Source organism: Lepisosteus platostomus, chromosome 13 (assembly GCF_059453375.1).
Source record: "Lepisosteus platostomus isolate fLepPlt1 chromosome 13, fLepPlt1.hap1, whole genome shotgun sequence".
Classification (NCBI taxonomy): Eukaryota; Metazoa; Chordata; class Actinopteri; order Semionotiformes; family Lepisosteidae; genus Lepisosteus; species Lepisosteus platostomus.
The window spans coordinates 4,683,492-4,707,920 of record NC_142623.1 but is presented as its reverse complement, the minus strand read 5'-3'; the positions used below and the strand labels follow the sequence as shown (position 1 = coordinate 4,707,920).

The following is a 24,429-nucleotide window of genomic DNA, read 5'->3' as shown; positions in this document are numbered from 1 at the left end:
GTACTGGCAGAGATGCCATTGCACAAGGGGGTTCGTTAGCAAATTCGTTATTGCAGCAAACCTGGTGGACTGCCTTGAATGGAACCCTCTCCACTACAAAGGAAGAGTGCTCTTGATAAGTAAACCCGGAAATGTGCAGAACAGCACACTTATAGGCCACAAAACTATGCACATCATTTAATTAAACCCTATTTTTGCTTTTGATTTTGGGCCAACCTGGAATCTGCACGTAAATTTGCAGACATTCGTACCGTTCCTATTTAGACACCTATGTATTTCACTAATTTTTGCGATTAAAAATGAGCATCAGTAGCTATAGCATCGGAATCACTTTCGCAAAAACAATTTCCTCTTGCAGATATCACTGATATGTATTTTGATTGTCTAATGTGCTAACTAATTAATTTAACTCCTGTTTACAACACAAATGGGATTCCAGATACTACGTGCTGAGCAGCAGCCTGCTACAAGTAAAGATGGAGAGACCCCATCAGCTGCTTTCATTAAGCCAGGGAGAGTCAGAATCAGTGTGTTTTCCCCCGTTCACTCCTTTCTCTGTGCGTGATCTTGTTTTGGCAGCTGCACAGCCCTGGACCCACACCGCCCTCCCTGTCTCTCACTCCTCTGACCAGGCCCAGCACACAGTCCACACTGCTGACCTCCTGCAGGCCACCTTCGCACATCACCTTTCTCAGCCTCTGATTCTTGGGACATCTATCAAAACACTCTAGTCCTTTATTCCTCCATATCATTGGTACTGCCGCCATAAGTGTGTATCTGCCTGGTGTGAGTCAAACCCAGTGCTGTGTGTTCATCTGAGCCACTTCTTTGTGTTCAGCAGTGCCAGTTGAAGTTAGTGACAGTTCTTTTTTTCCCTCATGTAACTAATTCAGGACGTGAGTCACTGACAGGGGTAGCTTAGGATAGAGTAGAGGGATATGGGGAGCTCTGTGTCCCTGTTTATCTGACTTTTTACACAGCAAGTTCAGCAAAGGGGAAGCTGTCTTTCTGCAGAGTAGCATACAGTAGAGCTGTATTAGAAGTTTAAAATAGTGAAGTCAAGTGAAAAAAGCAGTTTCAATCACTAAATCATTTGCCTACAGTGAATACCAACAACAGACAAAAATCAGTTATATAAAAATGTACTTCCTGTCTCTGTTTTCTGTTTCTCTCTCATAAGTGCAAGGAAGTTAAAAAAAAATCTTTAAGATCTTTTCTAGCTGGTCTTTTTATTAATGACCTTTGTTATTGTTTTGAGGGTAAGAAAGACACCATTCAGTTAATTGGAGCCCAGATCCCAGGCAAACAGGTGAGATTTGCTATCTGCTGTTTTGTGGCTGCGGTATGGTTTTTTTTAAAGGAACTGGAAAGAAAACACAATACAGCTCTCTGCTCTGATGTGGACAAAGGTCTGTGGGCTAGTAAAGCTGTCCTTTTGGTGAGCCCAGAACGTGTGTCTGCTGTAATCGCCCCCAACAGCAGACGCTCACAGAGGGCTGTCCCTCGAAACTACATTTTCCGAAAAAACGCCAAACAGGTGTCTTGCAGTCAGATACTGTGCTCGGTTTTCGGTTTTGTTTTTGCAGTTTGTAGAAAAAGTGCAATTTGGCTCTGTCTTTTTTTCATTACTATGATGCTATAAATACATCAAAATGTCCTCTGTGCTGTGTGTGCGCTTAGTCAAAGAGGAAGTACAGAGGGCTGTATCACCAAGGTCTCCACTACCACAGGGGGTGGGAGAGGGGGATGGGTGATTTCTGGTAAATTACACATTGCTCCCCTGGGGATGAGTTAGGGTGAGGTTTGTAATCTGCTGCTGAAATGAAAGATCTCAGGGCATGTTTTCTTTCTGAAGTTCTGTGTTCCAAAGGATATATTGGCACAGTTATAAGGAGCTGCCATCTGCTCTTTGACACAGCCTTACAGAATGAAATCTGGGGTGGAACCTCCCCACGTTCAGTGACTCTGGAGCTGATGCTGATGGATTTGGGAAGATGAAAGCTGGCACTTACTTTCAAAAATGTGTCTTCCCTGTTCGCAACCTGTCTTTAGGTCTGTGCTTTTGAAGGGTTCAAACCTTTGTCATCATCAGCTAGAAAGGCTGCCTAAGCGTGGAGGTGATGAGTCAGCATTTTTAACAACATTGGCCAAATAAACCCCACTGAGATTCATTATTTCAGTTCATGAATGGAGCCATGTGGCCTCTGTTGACATAATGCTGCTCTCCTGCAGCCAGAATACCTGGAATGTCCATGTTACAGATAGTTGCAGTATATCACTGCTTAGAACCCCTCTGCCACGATGCAATATGGTTTGACATTCGGTTTTGTGGTTTGGAGAAATGTGGCACTGTATTTTTTTTGTGAATTCCCTTTTTTATTAGATATCAAAGCCCATCTTTCGGTATCGGGCCCAGGAAGCTGTTTCAAATGTTATTTGGGCTAGAACGGTTTTTAATTTCATATGTGATTCAGCCTCAGGACGGGAAAGGTAATACAGTCACCCAGCAGGATCTGTCTGTAGGATCTGACCGTGGCCAAGTGCTATTAAATGAAAGCTTTCCTATACAAATGACTCTTGGGTGTTGCCCAGTTTTTGTGAAAGTTTCTTTTCTGCTTCATGATTTTACAGGGTTGCTTGAGGTTCTTTGCTTCTGTATTAAATAAATGATGTTGTACCGCCCCCACAACTTTGTCTGCCCTCAGCCAACCATGATGGGCGACTCTCTACATAACTTTTTCAAACTGTTGGACAGGGGTCCCAGTTGCTGGGGGTAGCCCCCGCCCAGCAAGGGAATCCCCTCACCCGACAGGACTTACCCCACTAGATTAGCCTCTGCCCACTCAAGAACGCAAAAAGCACAGAGAGAGGCTCTGGTGAACAGTCCAGTGGAATTTGGAATGTGTGATTGGACAGGCATTTTCATTTAATCTGTATAGTCTTCCAACAGTTTCAAACACATTGGCATCACATTAAAGTGAAATATTGCGTGTGTGAAAACTGTTCATATCACCCAGAAGAGAAATGTTAGCTTAAGTCGAAGCGCTTCAATTTCTAAACAGCAATCAGCTGCTTCCATGAGTTTTGTTTTTTTGAAAGAGTGTCTGTTGACACTACTGTAACCCAGGCTTTTGGCCCAGTGACATTGTCGTCATGGAGACTGGGAGGGGGAACTGGAAGGTGTGTGTTATGGAGTGGGGGATTAAGAAGGGTTATAAACGAGAGGATGACATTTGGCTCTTCTGACCCATTTGGTTAGTTCGTTGCAAATGAGCTATTAACTGATCCGAGGAACTCATCCTCTCATCTGGCTGTTTCTTGAAAGAAGCAACAACATGGTTTGTTAGCCTTTTCCATTCCCCCACAACCCTCTGGGCAAAGAAGCACCTTGTCTTCTTATTTGTAATTGCAGTTTAATTTCCAGCAGGCAATAACTCAGGTTTTGGGAAAACTTGTGACGGGACTTAGCAGGTAGGATTGTTTATTTCAGGTGAGTGGTTTGGGACAGTTCCAGAGAGGACCGTAATTCATCCTTGGCTTGAACACTTGCCTCCACCTGATGTTGCTTTCCATCCTCCAACCAATCAATGGCACCAAGGCATGATTACCTGATCGGTGCACTGTATTCATTCCTTTCTGTGAGTACCTATTGACCAGGATTGACATTCAACAGGTTAAATCACCAGCTCACCTGTGCCCAATCTACACCCCTCCTGTCAATGCAGAGATTCAGTGCTTAAGCAACACTCAAAGACACTGGGGATTATTGGGGATTACTCTGTCATCAATGATCAGTTAATTAAAACGATGCCATAAACATTTAATCATCTTCCAAAATAAGTATACTGTACTTTTCTAAAACATCCTAAAATATAGTGATAGATCTCTTTAGATTCTCGGTATATGTATATAAACTGAAATGCACTCCATTACCTATTGACTAATTGATAGCACTTCTGTTTCTGAAGTTTGTTGTCTTTTGTCACACCTACTGTTGTATGTGTACTGCATCTCTGTTTTTGCTTACTTTTAGGTTGTTTGCCATGCAAACTAACTTTTCCACCTAAAAAAGAAGATTCTGGAAAGACTTCTTAAAGGCAGATATCCCAGTTTCACTCTTTAAGGGGGCAGTTCTTCAGTGCACTGGTGCAAGTGGATGGACTCTGATTCAGTTTCCTGGTGCCCTTCCTTTCCCTCGGCTTTGAGTGGACTGGCCAGTCAGCTGTGTCCCTTCAGTGATCAGCCATGGCCTGAATTAGGGTCAGGGTTACCACCAGCCAGTTTTCACATGTTTGTGCACGACAGGCAGCAGAAAGACAGGGAAGTCACGGACAGTGTGATCAATGTGAGAAGGCAGGCGCACTCGGAGAACACCGGCATTAAGGACTGTGCATGAATCATTAATTACCCGCAAGCCCACTTAATGAAGTGACAGCATTTGAATAATTAGTGATCCTATGAAGGCATATTTATATAGTTGCAGCCTGAGGACAAGAAAATGGAAGCAGGAATAAAAAAAAACATGGGTGTACTGCCAAAAGCTTTATAGATTAGCCTTACAAACGTTTGTCTCCTTATCAGGAAACAGAGCTGTATGTGCATTCTATACTTTGTACATATATATATATTATAACTCATAATGTCCCATTCACTCCTGTTTTCTGATTTTCTTTTTTCTTTTAGATGCCCAATGATCATTTTCCAATATCGTAACACCTTCCTTACGTGCAAGGGGCAGACAAACTTTTGCTTTGGATCGCAGATTAACTCACACAAACCTGATTAACAGGTTCCCAGGTGGAGCAGATTTGTAAGGGTGCTAGACATTTACATACAGGGTTCGGTTAGGTCAGCAGTGCAGCATAATGATTACGGCTCTAATTCATGATTAGAAGAGTAGGGGTTCAAAAATAAGTGTGACACTGGTGCTGTACCTCTGTACAAATTGTATTTCCCAGATTACTTTACCAAATCCAACTGTTAAAGTGGGTGTCAGAGTGTGTGGGCTTTATAGACCAATACTGTGTAGATCCATTTATTGGGAAAAGATAAAAAATAATATCACCCAATACTTGTTCTAACAAATTACTGTCAGTGAAACTATACAGCATCTAGGCAGGGGTTCTCTTCATATAAAACCAGCTCATTGCAATGCAAAACATAAAGTGAAGTTAAAAGCTGGATTAAGTCTTTATATTTACAAATTCACCTTTGCTGCATGTTATTCATACCGTTTGAAATAAACGTTCTAGCTAGAACACAAGACATGCAGTGTGCTGAGAGAGGGTTCTGGCAGTTCTGCTTGGGGGAGGGGATCTCTGTTCAGGCCAGTCAGCTAATTGAGACAGAGCCAGCAGGGCTAAGGAGATTAGTGCTGTTCTCCAGTGTGTCATCATCCCCCTCCGCAAACAGAATCATTAAGGCTGAGCCTTGAGAGAGACAGATATAGGCCCAGAGAAATGCACACAACAAGAATGCAAAGGCACAGTCCCGCTCGCTGACACGCCCGCCCGCTGCAGGAGCACACCCAGACCGCCGTGACACGCGCAGAGAGATCCTCTCCTTCCCGCAGAACAAACACGTATCCACGCAGTCAGACATGTAAACCTGCAGAAAAACTCACACACCTACACAAGTATGCACACAGAGAGACATGAACATCCTCTGTCTCTCTTGAAACATCCTTCAGCTACAGCATTAATGATCAGTCTTGGAACAGAATGAATTTTGGTAGACCTTGAAGGAGAACTCTGTAATCCAGAACACTAACAATTGGTTTTGAATATATAAAGCCCTGGTCTAAACACGTCTGGGGGGAAAGGACCACAGATGGCACTGTAGATGACCTGAAACTGCCTAATTACTTGGAATGGCAAAGTCCTTGATTTGTCCCATCGTGGTCTTCAAGAGGCTCAACACAGCTGGCTTCTTTTAGGAATCTTAAGAACTCAGGAAAGCAGTTTTTGTACCAGTTAGGGATCAACTTGTCTCATTTCTCTTTTCTCCCCAAGTCTTAATCTACTGTTGATTTACGAAGAGATCTTGAAAACCTGCTGGGTTACAGCTCTCCAGCACCGGGACTCTCGACAGTGAGTGCCCTCGCTTGTCCCACTGCAAGAGCCTGGCGACAGGGAGGAACATGGCTGCTCACTCCGTGTGTCATCATGGCTCTTAAAAATAGTAGCCTTTCATTAAACACCCTCCACATTGAGCAATAACTGGAGATGTGTCAGATGACAGCAACACTGGTCCACTGTGCTGCCTGTTCTGGTTCAATATCCTGTTTTTTTTTTGCTCGGCTATGAAGCCCACACTGTGTTTTCGTTCTCCCCAGGAAGCTGTGGGAGATGGAGCAGATCTTTTGTTGTGAAAGTCAGTCAGCCCTGAATGTGGCATGAAAACAACACATGACCTTTGGGGAAAAAAAAAAGGTGGAAAACGTCACCCTCTCCGTTGCGCAGATCACAACCCAAATTTGAGGATTGCGCAAACGCAATAACGACACAACTCAAAACAGCAGCCTGTCACATGCATGCATTATCACCCACTTCAATCACAGTGCAAGGTCACACTGGTGTCAGACATCTTCAATTGGTTCCTTATGATTATTAGTTCAGCTCACAGTGCTGTGTTAAATCCCAGGAGACAGTGTGCTGGTTTTGGAGTGGGCTGGCCCTGACCAGTAGAAATGTACTGTACAGTGTGTGTTTTTTAGGAGTGGTTGTGAGTCCACCTTTAGTCAAAAATGTCTCTCTGGTTGTCAGAGAGACAAAAGTAATGGGGTTCTGAATTCTGCCTTCTTATTCTGTGTGGATGAATAGTTTTAATCTTCCTTTCCAAAAAAGCAGAATTACAAATGCCCACAAGTTAAGAAACAGACATTCTTTAGGTTCATATTTAGGGATAGGAGTATTAACAGTAACTGTACAGCTACACTGGTGCCCTGGTTAAATTCCACTCTGGGCTTGTACAGTCTGATCTCCATGAAGTTCCCTCTCAACTCAACAGGTGAAGTAAGTTCTCACTTCTCCACCGGATCAAAGTCTATACACATGATCAGCATAATTGAAAGGATAACAACGTATAAACAACAGCGCCTTATCAAAAAAAACAATTCTAAATGTTGAGAAGTTGATGTCCATCAAAAATGACTGATCCATTGAAAAAATGTGGCTGTATTTAGACGAAACTGCACAATTTATGAACAGATCCAAATAATTTAGAAAAACAGGGATCTGGAGGGATAAACTACTGACACAAACAAGCATATTAACAAGGCAGAGCTCCATTTCAAATAAAAACAAGAAAGAAAGCTCTGTGATTAGATCAAGACTGTATGATTGCTTGACCATGAATGGTTCATTTAGATTTCAGTTTCTTACAAAGATGTACACTAGGAATTGTAAACTGAACACAATATAAGACAATCAGATAAAGAATGTCAAGAAAACACTTGTTCTTCCAATGGGAATGGGAAGAAACAAAGACAGGTCATCAATGGGATTTTATAATAAAAGATCTGATCAATGTAGCAAATGGTATGCTATAACTGAGAGCTCTTGCTGACCATTGAGCTTTGAGGTGAAAGGTAAGATGGTCAGTGCAGATTTCAGAGCATGCTGGCCTTCTGTGCTGCTGCAGGGGCTGGTCATTATTGGTCAATAAGCCCTACTGATAACACTACTCTTAAGAAAAAAAACACATACAGGAGCTGGGAGAGAAAGGGGTAAGTGCAGTAGTTGACAGTTCTTGTGGTTTTTGATTGTGACAAAATGTTTACACAACCCATTGCTTGCAAAGGGTGTGGAGGCCCCTGGACGCAACAGAAGAAAATAGGAGTGAGGTCACTACAAAGTCTTGGTCCATTTAGAGGCTGTTTTAGGGGCCTACTAGTCCGGGAGGAGATTAGCAGTTGGAAGGTGTGTACACAATAAGTCTGTTCTTGTAGTGACACACCTTACACCCTACCCACCCTCCTTCGCAACACATACCACATACGGCACAGAGCTACTTTGGGCCAGCACCTCAACAGTTCTGAACAGCGGGCTTGCTTGAAAAAGCTCCCCTCCCAGCCAGTGAGCACAGAGCCTCATTAGCACAACAACAGTCTGGGGAAGGAGGAAGGAGGAGGGCCTGTTGAAAGAGAGAGGTAGTGAGAAAGAATTTAGAAAGAAAGAGGATGGAAGGGGGGAGTTACAAGATGGAGGAATAGAGGGATTGTTGAGGAATGGAAGAAAGGGTAGATTCAAGGGTAATGAGAGAAGGAGGAAGGAGAAAGAAAGGACATAGGGAAGCAACCGAAGAGAGATGGAAAGAGGAACTTAAAGGATGTGTCCTAGTGCTTGGAGCAACAGTATTTGATTAACAATAACGGTTATTCTGCTATCAGTGTAGATCATTCTACATTTAAATTTAGACATCTTCACAAGGAAATTAGAGAGAGATACAATGAGCACATTCTTTGTACAATGAATTGCAAGTACGTCAGTCTCATCCAGCAATTGTGCTTGAGAGTTTATATCAGAAAAAATACAAAATGAGTTTTAAATGTCTCAAATTACTTTAGGGGTTCTGCCATCATTTGAAACCATTTTCCCAACCAGTAACACACTGGATCAATCTTATTCATCTATCAACCACCATTCAGTGTCAGTACAGGAACTGGTCACACTGAACCAATTCCTACTTAGCACTGCTTAGACACAAGACTCTACACGTAGATTGTAGACTAGTATTTTAAGTACCCTATCAACAACGCTGCTTGGCTGGTCTGTCTGTCTATGGAAGTGATGACAATGTGGACACCATGGTGAAAAGCTGGTTGCCTTAGGTCTTTTGGCTCTCTGGAGTGGCAGAAGATCAGGGCTGACCTCCATATTGCTAATTGGCCAAGAAAAACACAACAGCTGAGAAGCATGTCCCAACAGGTCTCTCTGCACCCATGTTGAATATTCTGGTGTTTTAGGTTATTAACTGATTTTTTTATCCATTGTGCAAATATTAATTTTCTAAATCAATCTCTAATAATACATTATCACCCAGTTTTCTACATTTTGTAAGGATAATGAGTGAGATATATTCATAGAATAATGATTCATCTACAGTGACCCAAGTGTTCAATGAAAAAATAAACATTTTATTTTTGTGTGGTGAAACTCATAAAAGCTTTTTTTTTCTTTCATGCTAAAAAAAACTTTGCTGTGGCCAGGATTCAATTTTTGTGGTGGTACGCAATTCACATCTGGCTCTTTTGTAGATGAACTCTGGTCAGTGTTCACCTCAATTCTGCAGTCTGATGTCTGATTTATGTGACTTTTCTTCTGGTGGATTTTCAAGTTCCAAAAGGCGATAAAGAGTTCATTGTTCTGGAGACATACATAATACTTATTTTTATCTGATTGCCTTTCGAGACAAAAGTGTCATAAACCTGAGGATCTTAGATGTTCAGATATAGCTTGCCTGTCTACATTTATGCCACTCTAAAACAAGATATGATCCCAGCATGCCTGCAGAACTATTGCCAGCTCTTGGCTTCTCATTGGCTGTAACATGGTGTCAGATGTCATAACTATGATATAACATACAAAGTAGTTCAAAGTTCCTCAATTATGTGTTGATTGTACTGTGCACGAAGAAGCCTGTTTGCATTGTGAATAGCAATCTAAACAGAGACCACAGCAACAGCAGGGGACTCAGCAGGGTCTGCATAATGAGGCAAAGGAATCCTTCCAATGTGCTTTGTAAACTTTTCTTCATTGTTCACTGTGATGTGAGCATCTTCTGATGATCTGCATGAACAAGAAGTCAAAGCAAAAGACAAGAAACAAATCTAACCGAAATGTCTTGACTTGGGTTTGGTTTGAGTAAACTTACCACTATTTAAGTAGCTTCAGCAGTAATTATTGTTTCTTCAATTTGCTCAAAACCATTTGAACGTTTGAACTCCATGCAATGGCTGCTGTATGTATTTGCCCACTTTCAGTATAAGTACTGGACCAGCTATGTTGTATCTTACATAAAAAAAATTGTCAAACCTCTTTCAAAGTGGGTTACAAAATACATACGTGCAGCAATCTGCAAAGAATTCTGGATTTCAGAAGACTACAGCTTATTTTATAGCTCCCCACCACTGCACATTTAAGCAATCAACTTTAGAACAAGGCTATACAGTTTTTGCAATGTTAATGTTAATGTTAAGATAATTAAGCATAAATGTTGTGGACTTTACACAGGAAAGAATGAGTTTCTTAGGTAATCATTTATTAAGGATTCTCTACAGGCTGGGGCACAAAGTCAGGATAACAGGATGGGAAAATATGGAATACACCTCTCTTTCCTGATAGCAGCATAACTCAAGCTGTTCCTAGTCATCTATAATATGTTAGTTATTGAGGGTTTCAGAAATACAAAGTCGGTGGTTTTACCATTGACTTATAAGCACTCAGTAAGCTCCCTGTCTTTCAGTATAACAAAGCCCCCCTGTTAAAGCAGTCTTTCACAGTCTGCTGTTGGCTGAGAACTGGTTAATACTGGCTGGCAGCTGGTTTGTATTTAGGTGATATAGTTGGGCTGCTCTTGGCTCGATGTTGACTGCCAAGTCTTGCCTGTTTGCCCCAAACTTTGAAGAGCAAGATGGCATTGGTACGTGGTTACTGCTGTGTAGACAGCATGGCAGTAAATTAAATCCTGTGTTGATTGCCTTGGCTATTTGTTCTTGTACCCTACAGATTAAGCAGCTGTCTGTTTAAAGGCTAATTTTCTGAACATACAAGCAGAATAGAGGTATGGAGAAGAAAGGGCTACATTCATTCAGTGATGGCAGTCGACAAGAATGGCAGTGAATCAGTGTCTGTGCTATGGCTTGGATATTGTTTCTGTGTACTTACAGCTAGAGAACTGGAGTGGATCAGCAAAGAGTGACAAATAGGCTCCTTTAGAAAATGGCTCATCTGGTCAAAGCCCCCATTCAGAAAGCAGGAAGTGTCCTGTAGCCTGAAAACTGCTGGTTCACATCCCTCTTTTATCATAGTCTAGTGTGATAGTGTGCTAAACACGGTGAAAGCGTGGTAACTTAGTGTGAAGTGTAAATTCAAGAGAAAGGGTTTAAAGATTAAGATATACGTGCAATATAAATCTTTCAGAAGAGAAAGAATAAAGTTTCAAAGATTGTAATCTACATTCAAGAGAAGATCTTGACTGAGAGATCGAAATTACCGGAGCCATGAAAATGTGCTGGATGAACCATTTGTAAGAGAAATAATAAATCCTTGAACAATACTGTGTCCGGAAACTGTGTTCACAAGAATTCCAGGCACAAAGACATCACGAAGAAACAATTTCACACCCTTTGCAAACAGTGGGGTGAACAAACATTTTTTGTCCTGTTAAAAAGGACAAACTCCTTGACTCTGTGGCTTTGGCACAGTAGATGTAGTGAGTGAGGAAAAAAATGTCTTAGCTTTCAACTTTAGTTACTCGTCCTGGAACCAGAATTGTTGGCCAGAATCAGGATTGTTTTGTTTTGTTTTTATGTAAAATCGCGCAAAGAGCTCAACATTCATCCCAGAATTCAGTGTTTCTCCTCTTCCCTTCCAGCACCAGTCCTTTGAATTTGAGTGTCATTCTCTGCCAATGCAGGAGTTTTCCATGGTTCACTCTCCACAGGGAAGAGACTGGGAAAGAGGGAGGGGGCAGAGGCAGACAGAGTGAGTAAGGGATCGGCAGCGCTAGCTGCTCTCTGTCAGTTCACTCTGTGGTGATTTCCATATCAATATTTGAGTGGCACTGAAATATTTATGGCCCAGTGGTGACACAATAGGGCATGAGGCAGTGTGGCGCCTATAGTATTCCACTCCAGTGCTATTTTTGGGGGACATGATTCTTCAGCTTTACCTTAATCTTCTACTCCCCTTTTGAAAACTGTGTTACTTAATTTTTTATCATTTTTATTCATAACTCACTAAGATATTTACAGCTTGTGAATCGCTGCTCTTTTTTGAAAAAGGTTAGAGAATGTATGTATGCTGAACTCTGTAATATATCTGTTGCCTTTCGTCTCCATGTACTTCTTATTTTTCAGGAGAAGTGTTGAAACTGGCAGGGCGTTCTGCTGCTCTTCCTGCCCTGTTTTCAACCTTTTCTAGCTGTGTTTGTTGTCTCAGTCTGGACTTCCTTAAAGCTTGCCTGGCTTGTGGGCAATCGATTGGCAGAAAGGTCGGATCAATACAAGGCAACATGGAGAGGGAGGTTAGCATGGCAAGCAGTCTAAACAGAAAACACTAACAGGAAATGAGAAAGAACATCTAAATCTTCACATGTGGATTAGCCAGATGGTCTCATGAGATTTTATTTCACTTCTTACGTACATACAATCTTTTTTTCTATCAGGACAGTTGTTTTGTGCTTAAGGCTGCTTTTTTAATCAGTGCATTAAATCATTCTGACTTGCTGAGTGCCTCTGTATTTTGCCTTGCTATTTGTCTGTCAGTAAGCTTCTCTGATTGACCAATTATGATTCTGTACGTCTTGCATGCACAAGGTCCAGTTCATGAATGATTATATAATCATGTGGAAGTGGTATGCATGATTAGGACTAGATACGTTACACATATGGCAGTGTAAAATCAGCAAATGTTGTTTATGTAATATCTGAATGACCTCCAAAAATGTCTGTTTCTTTGCAGCTGTATTTGTCCAGTTAGGGTTACTGAGCGTTAATTATTAGTTAAACTTCAAATAGATCTAGCCTTGACCTGAAGGTGTTTCTAAATGTGATCAGCATAATGTCACATCCCAACAGCCAACATAGTTAAAATTTAAAACACAAATCCGAGCATGCCAGGTTTAAAGTCCATGGCTTTTCCCAGTTGTTCCAGAACGTGTGCTGTACGCAGGAGGTCAGTGGTTTGGATCCATTTTGAATGGCCAGGCAATGTCTATCTTGGCAGCCTTTAGCCAGTTTTGTACCATGATAAGTGTTCTTCCAGGCCGCATTTGTGGACTGATGCAGTCTGGATGCGAACCTGTGATTTTTAGGGCAAAGCCAGACAAGGTATTTTCTGATTGGATCAGCCAGGAATAAATTTAAGTGGTACCAAATGGCAGACTGAGGACAGGTTAAGCTTATGGGTTTATGGTTGTGAGGGACAGGATACCCCCACACCCACCGACAAAGGACAGCCCCCCAGCCCCTGGGGTGACCTGTCACAAGCAGTGTCCTTGACCCACCCCACTCTGTCTGGTTTATCATTACCCAAAACTCTCTCTCTCTCTGCCTGTCCCCAGGCATACTTCTGTACATTTCCTGTTTGCATTTGCTACACTGGCCCTGCCCCCACCCCTTTTCTGTCCCTGCTGAGAAAGAGAGAGAGAGGGAAAGACAGAGACTAGCTTTGGAGCATGCCGCTGCTCTTCAACATATACCATCCTGCTGTCCGTGCTGCAACTTCTAAAGGAGATCAGCGGGACAATATCAAAATGTTTTTAAAAACTCAGCACCAGTTAGTTTTGTCTCAATCTATCCTCTGTTCTTTAGAGCCATTTAGACAGTGTAAGTAGCTCCAGAGGCTGAACTGCAGTGTTCAAAATAATAGACTGTAAAAGAAAACAGTGTTTTTGTGTTGTTTGCAAATGCTATGAGCAGTCTAACCAACCATATTAATTTGCTTAGAAGATCTCTAAAGGAACATGTAATTCCAAGGGGTCTCCAAATATGTTTACCATCCAAGCCCAAAGAAAACATTCCAGGTCCCTGCAATCAGATGAACTATAATAAGAACACAAGGAAACGGAAAATGACATTGTACCACGAATACGTACAAAAACATTCTGAGGAAACAAAGTTTTAAAGATGCACTTGACAATTATACATTACCTTTCGCATGAAGTGAATCTTAAAAGTGACTAAAGAAGAGCAAATTTCGCTACAGAACATACAAAAATGAGATGGCAACAAAATTAAACCAACAAACAAAGAAGGAGCTCTAGTTGCAAAGAGTAAAGACCGCTGCATAATAGAAGCCAACAACCTTCCAGTACCTGCTTCTGTGTTAAGCTTTACAACTATATCCGTCCACGTCTACAAAATATTGCAATTTTAAACATTTTGTAATATCAGCTAATCAAAGAACCCCTAACTGTTCTGTTTACTCCCTAAAATCTTCAAACCCAGCAATCCTGAGCTAGTGACCAGTTGTCTGGATGATGTTTTCAAACCCATGCTGGAATCGATTACTGCCCAAGGATTCTACGCATTTGCTACATAAATTGGACCATTTAAAAATGTAGAAACCACTGTGAGAATCTCGTTCTTTTTACAAAGGCCAATAAAAGCCATCATACTGCCATTTCCTGCAGTTGTGTTAAGGTGTCAGCAAAGGAACAAATTTGGACCCATCATATTTCTGCCTTTTTCATGGATATGTCAAAAAATATTTATATCGAATTATAATGATAACATATCTAAACTTTACCTTTGGCACATTGTCAAGGTCTTTGCTATCTGTAATAACTTACGTAATGTCCCAAAACATTTTTTTTACAAACAGTAGCAACTTGCTACACAACTTTGGAATACACAGTGAGTATTTCAGAAACAGGACAGAGTCATTTTTAGGTATTTTCATTGCAGCTTTGAGTTCCAGTGTTAACACCACCATCCACTACAAACCTACCGACTCTTATCTACAACACAACTTCACACACTCAAGGATCTCCAGAGACTCAATTGTTTATTCTCTACATATGAGTCTCAGAAGTATTTTTGAAGCGATGGTCAAGATTTTCTTAACAAAGGTGAAGAAATGTGTGGGTGTTTGGAAAATTGTTATTTTTCCACAGGAGATATGTTTTTATGGCTGAATCCAAAGGCATCAATCATAGACGGAATGCTGTATAGAACAGTAAGAAACAACACCATTCCTCGGGTGCTATAAGATTTCTTCTGGGAAGCTTTTAATGGGCACTTTTCAATACAGTATACCTGGTTGCAGCACCTGTCAATATATAAATTACTACACAGAGAACAGAGGTCTTAAATCATCAGTCAACAATCCCCTAGGTACACACCAACAGGACCAGTATACTGCATTGTCTGCAAAAATGCACCTAATAAAACATCAGATAAATTGAAAGATGATTAGCTGACTCCTTTATGGAACACATAGTTTATGATAAATTCAAAATTAATACCGCAGCTTTTCCAGTTTCTTGACACCTCCAAAGCAATAATCACACTGACAAAGATATCACCATCTACGGATTGAATTGGTATTACAGGCCATGGGGTTTTTCTAACAAAATGATCAAAACCCCTTCAAATAGCAGACATTGCAGCCACCACAAATGAAATGTCTGCATCATTGCAACATCATACCCAGAAGTTTTGAGCAACACGCTTTCTGCAGTGAACTGTTCTGAAATAAATAATTTTAAACATCTGACAAGGAACACATTTCAGGTTTATGATTTTAAGGCATGATTTTAAGGCATGTTTTTAAGAGATGTTTTTAGGGCAGGAATTTGCTATGATTTTGGGAATCGATATCACTTAGATCTTTCCACAGGGAAAGACTTGTATGCACATTTGACAATTATGAATGCATTTCATGTAATGCACTTTATCACAAGTATAACAGGCCATGTCAGTGAGTCACTATTCACTTTGATTTACTTTTTCCATGCTCAGTGGTTTTTGATTTGTTTGTGGAGGAGGTATTTGTAAGACCTTTAAGTTGATTGCATGCTGCAGTTGTGACTCTCAGTCCATGGCTTTGTCTTCCTGCTTATTTTATACAACAGACTAAATATAGCCAGACCTCAGACACCTGACTAGTCCCATTTCCTGTGTGGATGTAGAATTTGTGTCTGTTTCAGCTTCTGTGTATCCAGTGCCCAGTAGTCCTTTCATAAATCTGCTATACTATGCGTGTGAATTGTTCATATTGTAGTGTATTAGAATTGCTCAATTTGCAGCGAGCTCTGATGGGTTAAATAATCTGGTATCCTGTCATTTCAGTTACTTGTGACAATTCTGTCTTATGGTATGTGCTCCAGCTGAGCTCTGAATTACTTATTTGACCTAATGATTATACCAATTACAGCTCTGAAGATATAGGGGATCCAAATGACCTGCTATACATCTTTGTTTGTATATTTTTTAAAATCTGTAACCTTTAAGGAATCGAGGATATGATTAAAATTATTGAGAGTTTCAGTATGAAACTCTCCCCGCCAGCCCGGCCAGATATGATTAAAATTATTGAGAGTTTCAGTATGAAACTCTCCCCCCCAGCCTGGCCAGATCAGAAGATGAATCAGCCGTTTGTCATGGTTTAAGCTGTGTGAGTGAGCCTGGTGCTCGTTTACAGATTTCAAGCAGGTAAATTACATCTAAAATACTTCCCATTGATTCTGTAAGGGTCTCAAAACTTCACACGGGCACAAACAATCCCTAGGATTTCTTGAGTGCTGGTTAAGGGTGGTTGGGGTGTTAGGAATGTCACTGCTGGTGTAGAGATGACACAGAGGAAGAAAGAGCGAGGCTCTGACTATTTTAAGTACTGCCACCAGTGAAACTGCAAAGGAAACAGAGTTGCTTGCAGTTTGGAATTAAATGCTTTTTATCAGGGGGTCTCAAACATGTGGCATCTAAGTGTCATGGCTCCTAAGGCCAAAGGGCTGCTGCTAGATGGGAATTTCACCTACTTGAGTTGGAAAGGTGCCATTTAAATCCATGATCATTTTAAACATAAAGAAGAAGAACCTGCTGTCTGCAAGAGAATTCAAAGCAAGTTCTCTTTTTCCACATGCTAATTAAACAGTAAGAAATCATGCTGCTAGCAGAGTGGACTGTACAACACAAGCTGTATGCTGTGTTGTTGCATTCATTCCTAAGTGCTCTAATTCATTCCATCTACAAACTTGTGCAAAATTAGCTCCTGAAAACTCTGCCTTTGGCCCACAGCCTGTCCTGTTTTTTCCTAGTGGACCAATTAGAAAGGTGGATAAAACTGTAACCATTGCATCTGACGTTTGACACAGTTATATAGGTTATGGTAGATAAAGGGGAAGCTCATCAAAGAGACTGGGAGAGCTCACACAAGAGGAAGTAAATGTGATGATGTGGCATATCCCTTATCAATGTTTTCTGTGCTATACTGTATAAATCATAGTCATAAGGAAAGCATGGTAAGTCATACAGAAGTAAACAGCAGGGCCTGATGCACAGTGTTGAATGCCCTGACAAAGCAAAATAGATGAATGGAATGGGCTTGGAGTAACCTTTGGAACAATGTTCTATGCTCCCTTTTCCCTTAAGGGTTATAGGAGTAAGGGACAAGCTACCCAGTCATGTGGTTGAAGCCAGTACCCTGTCTTGTTTCAAGAAACAGCTAGATGAGTTCCTTGGATAAATGAACTACTAACTCTCAGACGGTCTAAATGGGGCTGAATGGCCTCTTCTTGTTTGTTCCCCATTTATTCTTAAATAGAGAAATGCAAGGCAGGCTTGTCCGGGTGAAGATATGGACAGTCTGCTCGAATACGTTCTCGCCTGTCTCCGTGGGAGTTCTTTATTATGGAAAAACTGCCGCAATCCTCCAGACATGTTTGTAAACACTGGCTGGCATTTCGCAGGGCGGACTGGGAAAAACAAACAAATGACCTGTTTACGCGACGTAGGCAGGTCTAATTGAATCACAGCTGGGAACAACTGTGAGTTCTGCGCGTGCACACATGCTAACTTCCCATCTCTGCGGATTGAATTCGGAAAGTTTCTATAATCCAATTAATAGCTCAACAACTGAACATAACGACTTAACTCCACCAAGGGCGTGTGGCATGCTTCCCCTGGTTGAACACGCAGTCCCTTGTTTTCCAAATTCACTTAGGCAGCAGATGATGCCGATGGCCTCTGACTTTGGCTGGTGGGTATTTCGGAACAGCCTGAATGCAGACACTCAGCAAGCAGAAGCTCAGATTGGAGGCACCCTGTTATGGAATATCAATTGGTTTCATTCACTAATCAAGCAACCCTGGGGCTGTGCTTAATTATATCCTCAAACCCCATCTGAAAGACTCTTTGCAACATCCTACATGAATCCTGTCAGCCTTCTGTCTGTTGTGTGTCCTATTTGTGAAATAATACTGCATTTCATCCCAAATTCCTTCTAACCCTGGGGGGCAATTTAGCACAACGTAACCTGAGAATAAGGTGGGGGCAAGCCCACACAGAAATTAGGAAGAAATTGACATTTGTTTATTTGTCTGATGCCTTGTTCCACCGTCACTGACATTTTCCACAGTCATTCCATTTATATAGCTGGAAATTTTACTGGCACAATTTTGGATGAGAAACTTTGCCCATGGGTACAATGTCCCACCCGGGATGTAAGCCCCCACCCTCTCAGTCATGAGTCCAGAACCTTAACCTGGTAACCACACTGGTACCTCCAACTCTCAGCTTAGTGTTAGTGGGCAGTGGGCTTGCTTGCTTTCATTGTAGAAATCTTAAGCTAATATTTGTTAGTTTTTTTCAGTCAAATCTTCCCCACTGTGAATGTAATGATTTGTTTTTTGCTAACCTAGCAACCCTCAGATGAAAGAAAACTTTTCCTGGCATTAAAATCAAAATCTCATATTATACTGTTTTGAAAATGATTCTCATTTCACGGGAGCAGTTAATTCATGTTTTAAGTACCTTAGGAAAAATTAACCAATCCATGGGAGCAGAAATCTAGTTTTTGGCTGATGACATGAGAACATTCTAAATTGAAAGGAGAAATAATGCCCCATTTTAATTTTTGTACACCAATTTCAGTGTGCTGTTTTTTCATCAAGGGAACATATTCTCATTTTCAGATGAATCTTAAATTTTGCCTTACCCCATAGGATGAAACATTTTGCTTGAATTATAGTAAAAGAAATTTCTATTTTGTTTTGAACGTGTTATTTTGTTGTAAACGAGCAATAGCAAATAAGGTGGCTGGCTGTCAGACCGTAATGACATAAGGATACATGCAGGCAGAGATTTAAGCATCCAACTTCACCTGTTGGATTATGTTAGCAATTTAGTGACAGGGAATAAAAGAGTTAAAATGAGAGAAGGACAACTGGACTGCTGGGTTTGTTCAGTTTGGGCTATTCAAAAGCGAATCAGTCCTAAATATTGCCATTATATATTTTTATATACCCACTAAGTTAGGTATCACCAGTTGTTTCTGTTGTGACACCAGGAGACCACAGAAAGAGATGAAATACAATAGACTGGTTAAGGGTGGTTGGGGTGTTAGGAATGTCAGAATATTTTTACGCGAATCGGCGACGAAAAAAAAGAAAGAAAATTCAAATAAAGAAGGACATTTCAAATCTGGCGCGGCACTCACCTGTGCTACGCTTTGGGGACTGGTAGCACGCCGGTGCTTCTTTATCGTGCGAGATCAGCCTCAATAAACCGAAAACAAGTACGGAGGGGAGAGGCAAGTCAAGAAAAGCTCGGACGGCGGTGACCAATTCGGCGCATATGTATGACAAGAGTGAGTCTTCGATTCCTACAATTGAAGACAGAGAAGGCTGTGGGATCTGTTCTCTACTCTGTATCTGCTGTATTACTGTTTTCATAATACTTTAAACTACTTGCACGCAGATACTAATACACTTGTGATTGAAGTTACTTGTCGGAGGGTCTATGGGGGGTGTTTGGATTATATGTGATTTTAGGTTATACGCGCTATGTCAGGATCCCTAACTACTGCGTAAAACGGGAATCTGCTGCACAGGAGTGCTTTCTGTTTTCTCACACTGTATTCACATTTTGTTTCTGCGTTGGACGCGATCCTTTGTGTTGAACATCCAGGTCTCCGTTTTCCGTTTTACTACACGTTCATTTGACATCAGGCCTTTGCAGTTTGCAAACCGACTGAAGCCAGAAGGTGTCAGCTGAGCAAGTTGTGATGAGCAGTCAGTACTGGCCCCTTCCAGTTAAGAATGTAAGAACAGATACTAGCGAGTGGAGGCCTTTTAGTGCATCCAGCTGCTACAGTTCCTGGTAGATTGATCTGAGTATCCATCTGCTTCTTGAAAGAAGCCAGGGTATCAGCTTTAACAATGTGGCTGGGTCGCTTATTAATATCAGTTCTCAGTATTTCTAACACTCTGCTGACAGGTCTTGAACTATAACTAGTTTGCCTCTGCAATGTTATGATAACCCCGACATCAGAACTACTCAGATTATAATTTATTGATAATCATAAACCATAGTTCCTTCAGTTTTTAAATCTAGGTTGAATGGCGCCATTCTGGGAGTCCTAATGACTTATTAAAGTGAGATTGAAGTCTTTAACAGGGGCCCCAGTATTCTTTGCTTGGTCAGACTCAGACTCATGTAAAATACTTTTTCTTGTTTTGATCTTTGTTTATTTCTATGTTTTGAACTTTATTCAGTCTTTCATAATTGGATAGCTTGATTTAAAAAAAAAAAAGCTGGTCATGCGATATGCATGTAACCGTGAAGTTCAGCAGATTTCTCATGCTGTACCACATGATCAGCATTCAGAGGTGTCTTTCATTGCTGTTGGTACCTCATTTGGGTTGTGGAATGTTTTATGCTCTGTTAAAGCTCATAGTGCACAGCTTCAGTTTATTAGTCATCAACGAATCTTGACGTAGCCCTTGATTTTTAAAAGTTGTTAAAAGGTTTATTAATGGATGAGTTACGTTTTCTTCAGCATTACCTATTTCTTTAGATTTCCTAAGATAATTTGCTATTCATACGTTTAATTTAAGATAACCTACAATTGGGTAAATCTTTATTTTTATATTGCAAAGCCCTGATCGGTGGAGCAGATTTCATTTTAATTTCAGTTTCTAGTTTTGATTTCCTTCTTCATTAGTAAAGCTTTTGAGTCATGAGCGGACCAGGCTGCCCATTCTAGTGGTCTTTTTGTTAGTTGCTCATTCTTCCAAAAACCTGGCTGAGATGTTCCTTTGAAGGCTCCTGGAGGAACCCTATCTGCAACATTCCTCGCATGTTTGTTCCATAAAACCACACCTCTTTGTTTCAGGAAGTGACTCCCACTCCTTGTTCCGAATCTGCTTGCGCTACATTTCAGTTTTTGCCCTCTGCTCATCTGTGGCGTGAAGTGTGAAGAATAATGTGCCAGCTCTCTGGGAGACTCTGGAACCAATAGTCCTGATTTCTTTTTTGGTACAAGACTAAAAGCGACTCATGTTATCTGAACATTTCCTTTCCTTCAGTTTTGGCGCTGTACTGGATGTATCAACTGGTTTACTTTAAGGTTTAGTTTAATGACCTTTATTTTATATAGCACCTTTCATTATTAAAGTGTGACACTCAAAACTAGATTGTCTAGTTTTTACATTAAACATGATAAAAATGCTCATTCCAGACACACTGTAGACCCTTTTAATTACTTTCTCACATTGTCTGCTTGCAGATGTGGGTGACAACAGATACTGCTTTCTTTGAAAATGTGAGCCCCCTGGTTAATAAAAGAAAAAAGTCCCCTCTAGACACTTAGGAGACTGGCTGTGCTTGTGTTGTGTTGGGGGTGGGGTTACTGACCGGAGGAGCAGGGCTCAGCTCTTCAGTGGCAGAAGGGATTAGTAACCTGATGAACAAAGCATCAAAGGTGATCTGTGGAAGGAGGAATGAGAGAAAGATGCTTTCAAATGAGCAACTGAAGTAACAACAGCTGTTTTGAATAGAATCTGTGCAGAATTCCAAGCCGGAACTTGAACAGAAAACCTACACAAGCATGGAAAGGGAGCCTTTATATAATACGCCGCTTGTCTCCTACCACATCTTGATACATCTTGATATGTGTTACTGGGCCCAGTGGTCTAGATCTATGTGTTTAGATAATCATTCCATTCGAAGAAGCCTCTCAAAGCTCTTTGTCAAAATGATGCCGTCGTGATCCGGTCAGTGTTCCACAAAGTGAGAACAATTTCAACAGTAACGCAGTGAGAAGATTTTGGTTTGGTAGTTTGCTGTGCTGCCTCATCACAGAGGCCCTGGGTTTGAGTCTGTTATGCTTTGCCTTCTGAGCGGAGCTTGCACGTTCTCACTGTATTCAGCTTCTTCCTACCTCCCAAAAGCATTATAAACACATTTAAATAATATGTCTAAATTGTCCCTGTGTGAACTGGTGTCCCATCCAGGGCATAGTGCATAGTACCTGGGCATCTTGTGCCCTGTGCTTCCAGAATAAGCCTTCCTGTGTTCCCATGAACCTCCTTCCAGTATTTCGTCTAAGAACTGATTATTCTTGTCTACTGTTAATTGCAGGAGTAACAGCCATGGACATGACGCACTGCATTTTATCACCTCCCCTTTCTTCTTAAACAGTCCCCTTCCTGTCAGTGCTTAGGTGCTAGAGGGCTTCACAACAAGCCCTTTTCTGTGGTTTAGCCTATTGTAGTATGTTTTTGAAACCTGACAATAGCTCACTTCACTGTCCTTTCAAAGCAGTTTTTATTCTTGCAGAGTAACATCTTGTAAAGCTTTTTAAGATGGTCCTCATAGCTCTTTAAGCTGTTAATGAATTAATCAATTGACAAAGTAACGTTTTATGGTCATAAAATAAAGCAACAGGCCACTATTTGGCGGGTAATATGAACTGTGCTTCTTTAATGTTCTATTGGTACAGAAGCCTAATTGATTGCTATTGCAGTGAGTGACAAGTCTTTGGCTGATGCAATCAAAATTAAAAATTGCCAGGAGCTTGTTTTTTTATAACACTAGAACACTTGTTGTAGAACATTGTGTCTTTGTCATGATAAAGCCTTGCAATTGTTATTTCCTCTTGCTGCAGATTTTGTTTTCTTTTACGCTGATTCAGTGTCATAACATTGAATGCTTTGGCCATTTTTAAACCTTGTCTATGCTTGGAATGAAGCCCAGATCCCGGTTCCAGAACACCTAAGAAAGAGACTAAAAAAGGGGGCCAATTTGCACTTTGTTCTTTAAATATTAACTCTCAAAAGGATGAAGGAGCCACTTTGTTTTGTTATAGATCAAGGAGGTAGCTGAGTCAGCATGCGTAAGCTGCAAAGGAACATGTAAAGGTTTATTCCATGCTGAAAAGAGAAGAAAAGAATCACAATGTTTCGGCTGTGGAGCCTTCTTCGGGTGTGTGTTGTTTTGCTGTCAGATTTGAAAGAAAATACTGTCGGTCTCAAAGTTACCTTTTATTCATTTTTCTCTGGAATAGTGTATGCATTGCAGTGTGGTGCAGTGTAGACTATGCAATGATATCACATTCACTGTGTGTCTCCTACCTTGGATCTTGTTACTCCCATTTCCAGAATTACCTTGTTCCCTTAGTTTTACAATATTTTGCATTACTTATGGGAAACACTTGGAATTTGTTAATCAGTTAAAAAAAATTAAATTATAGAACACTGGTCCTTGAGGACTGAAGGGTATTTAGATGTTGGTATTTGAATAATCTCTCCTTAGTTTAACAAATCACCGCTTAACCGTGGTCATTAAAGATTAATGATATAATGGAAGTCCATACAAGCTACTGGTCTGGGGTTTTTTGGGGATCAGGGCTGGAGGCTGGCACTGTAATACCCCAGGGTGACCTGAGAGGACTGGGGGGGCGCTGTCCTTCAGTTCTGGGCTGGTGAACTCCTGAAGTGACAATGGAGGTCATTCCTTCAACATCTTGTTAGCATCAGCAGCAGACCTGCCAGCGCCAGCGCTGCTCGCTTTAAGAGGGATGTGTGAAGTTCCCACATGAATAGAGGGGGAGATGTCGACGGAGGAAGGGGAGAAACGGACAGCGAAGGAGGGGGGCGCGAGGTGGGCTCCGCATGCTGGGACTGAGGAACTGGAAGGACAGAGAAAGCGGCGAGATAGGAAGGGAGGGGAAGATGGCTCATGCAGGGGGAAGGGAGATAACAAAAGGGAGCGCGGGTGCAGACGGAGATATTGATAGCACCCTCTCTGTCTCTCCCCTCCCCCTCGCACCCAGCACAAACCAGCACTGCGGATACAGTATGTGGCAAGGCACAGGCAGCAGTGTAGCGTGCCCGCTGGGCGCTCACTGACTGGTGCACACACACACATGCACACACACACGGCCCCTGGCCAAGGGGAACACACTGTCGGCATGCCCTGCTAAGAAACACCCCACCCAGTCCAGACTCATACACACAAATGCATGTGCATGGACCATTCTTGCACGTTCACAGTAACATTACCCTGGCACCCATGCCGATCCACTACCTGCTCTGTTCATCAAACATTAGCCATCTGCCAGGAAAAAGGAGGAGGAGGAGGAGGAGGGGCGGGGTGGCGAGGGGACGGACAAAGTCTGCCTTCTCATTGTATCTCTTTTTTTTTCCAAAAACAAAGGATCTGTTTAGCTGACACAGGGCCTGGAGCAGCTGAGCGAGGCAAGG

The 24,429-nt window shown here is 41.5% G+C and overlaps 1 long non-coding RNA gene across 3 annotated transcripts in view; it reads right to left on the bottom strand.

Moving 5' to 3' along the window:
* LOC148649692 (uncharacterized) overlaps positions 1-24,429 on the bottom strand; it is a 42,389-nt gene that overhangs the window by 5,468 nt on the left and 12,492 nt on the right. For all 3 annotated transcript variants that reach the window (XR_015925911.1, XR_015925912.1, XR_015925910.1), the window contains 2 exons: positions 21,581-21,652; positions 19,383-19,547 (listed from right to left, as the gene is read on the bottom strand). This is a non-coding gene — a long non-coding RNA (uncharacterized LOC148649692). The remainder of the gene's footprint in view (positions 1-19,382; positions 19,548-21,580; positions 21,653-24,429) is intronic.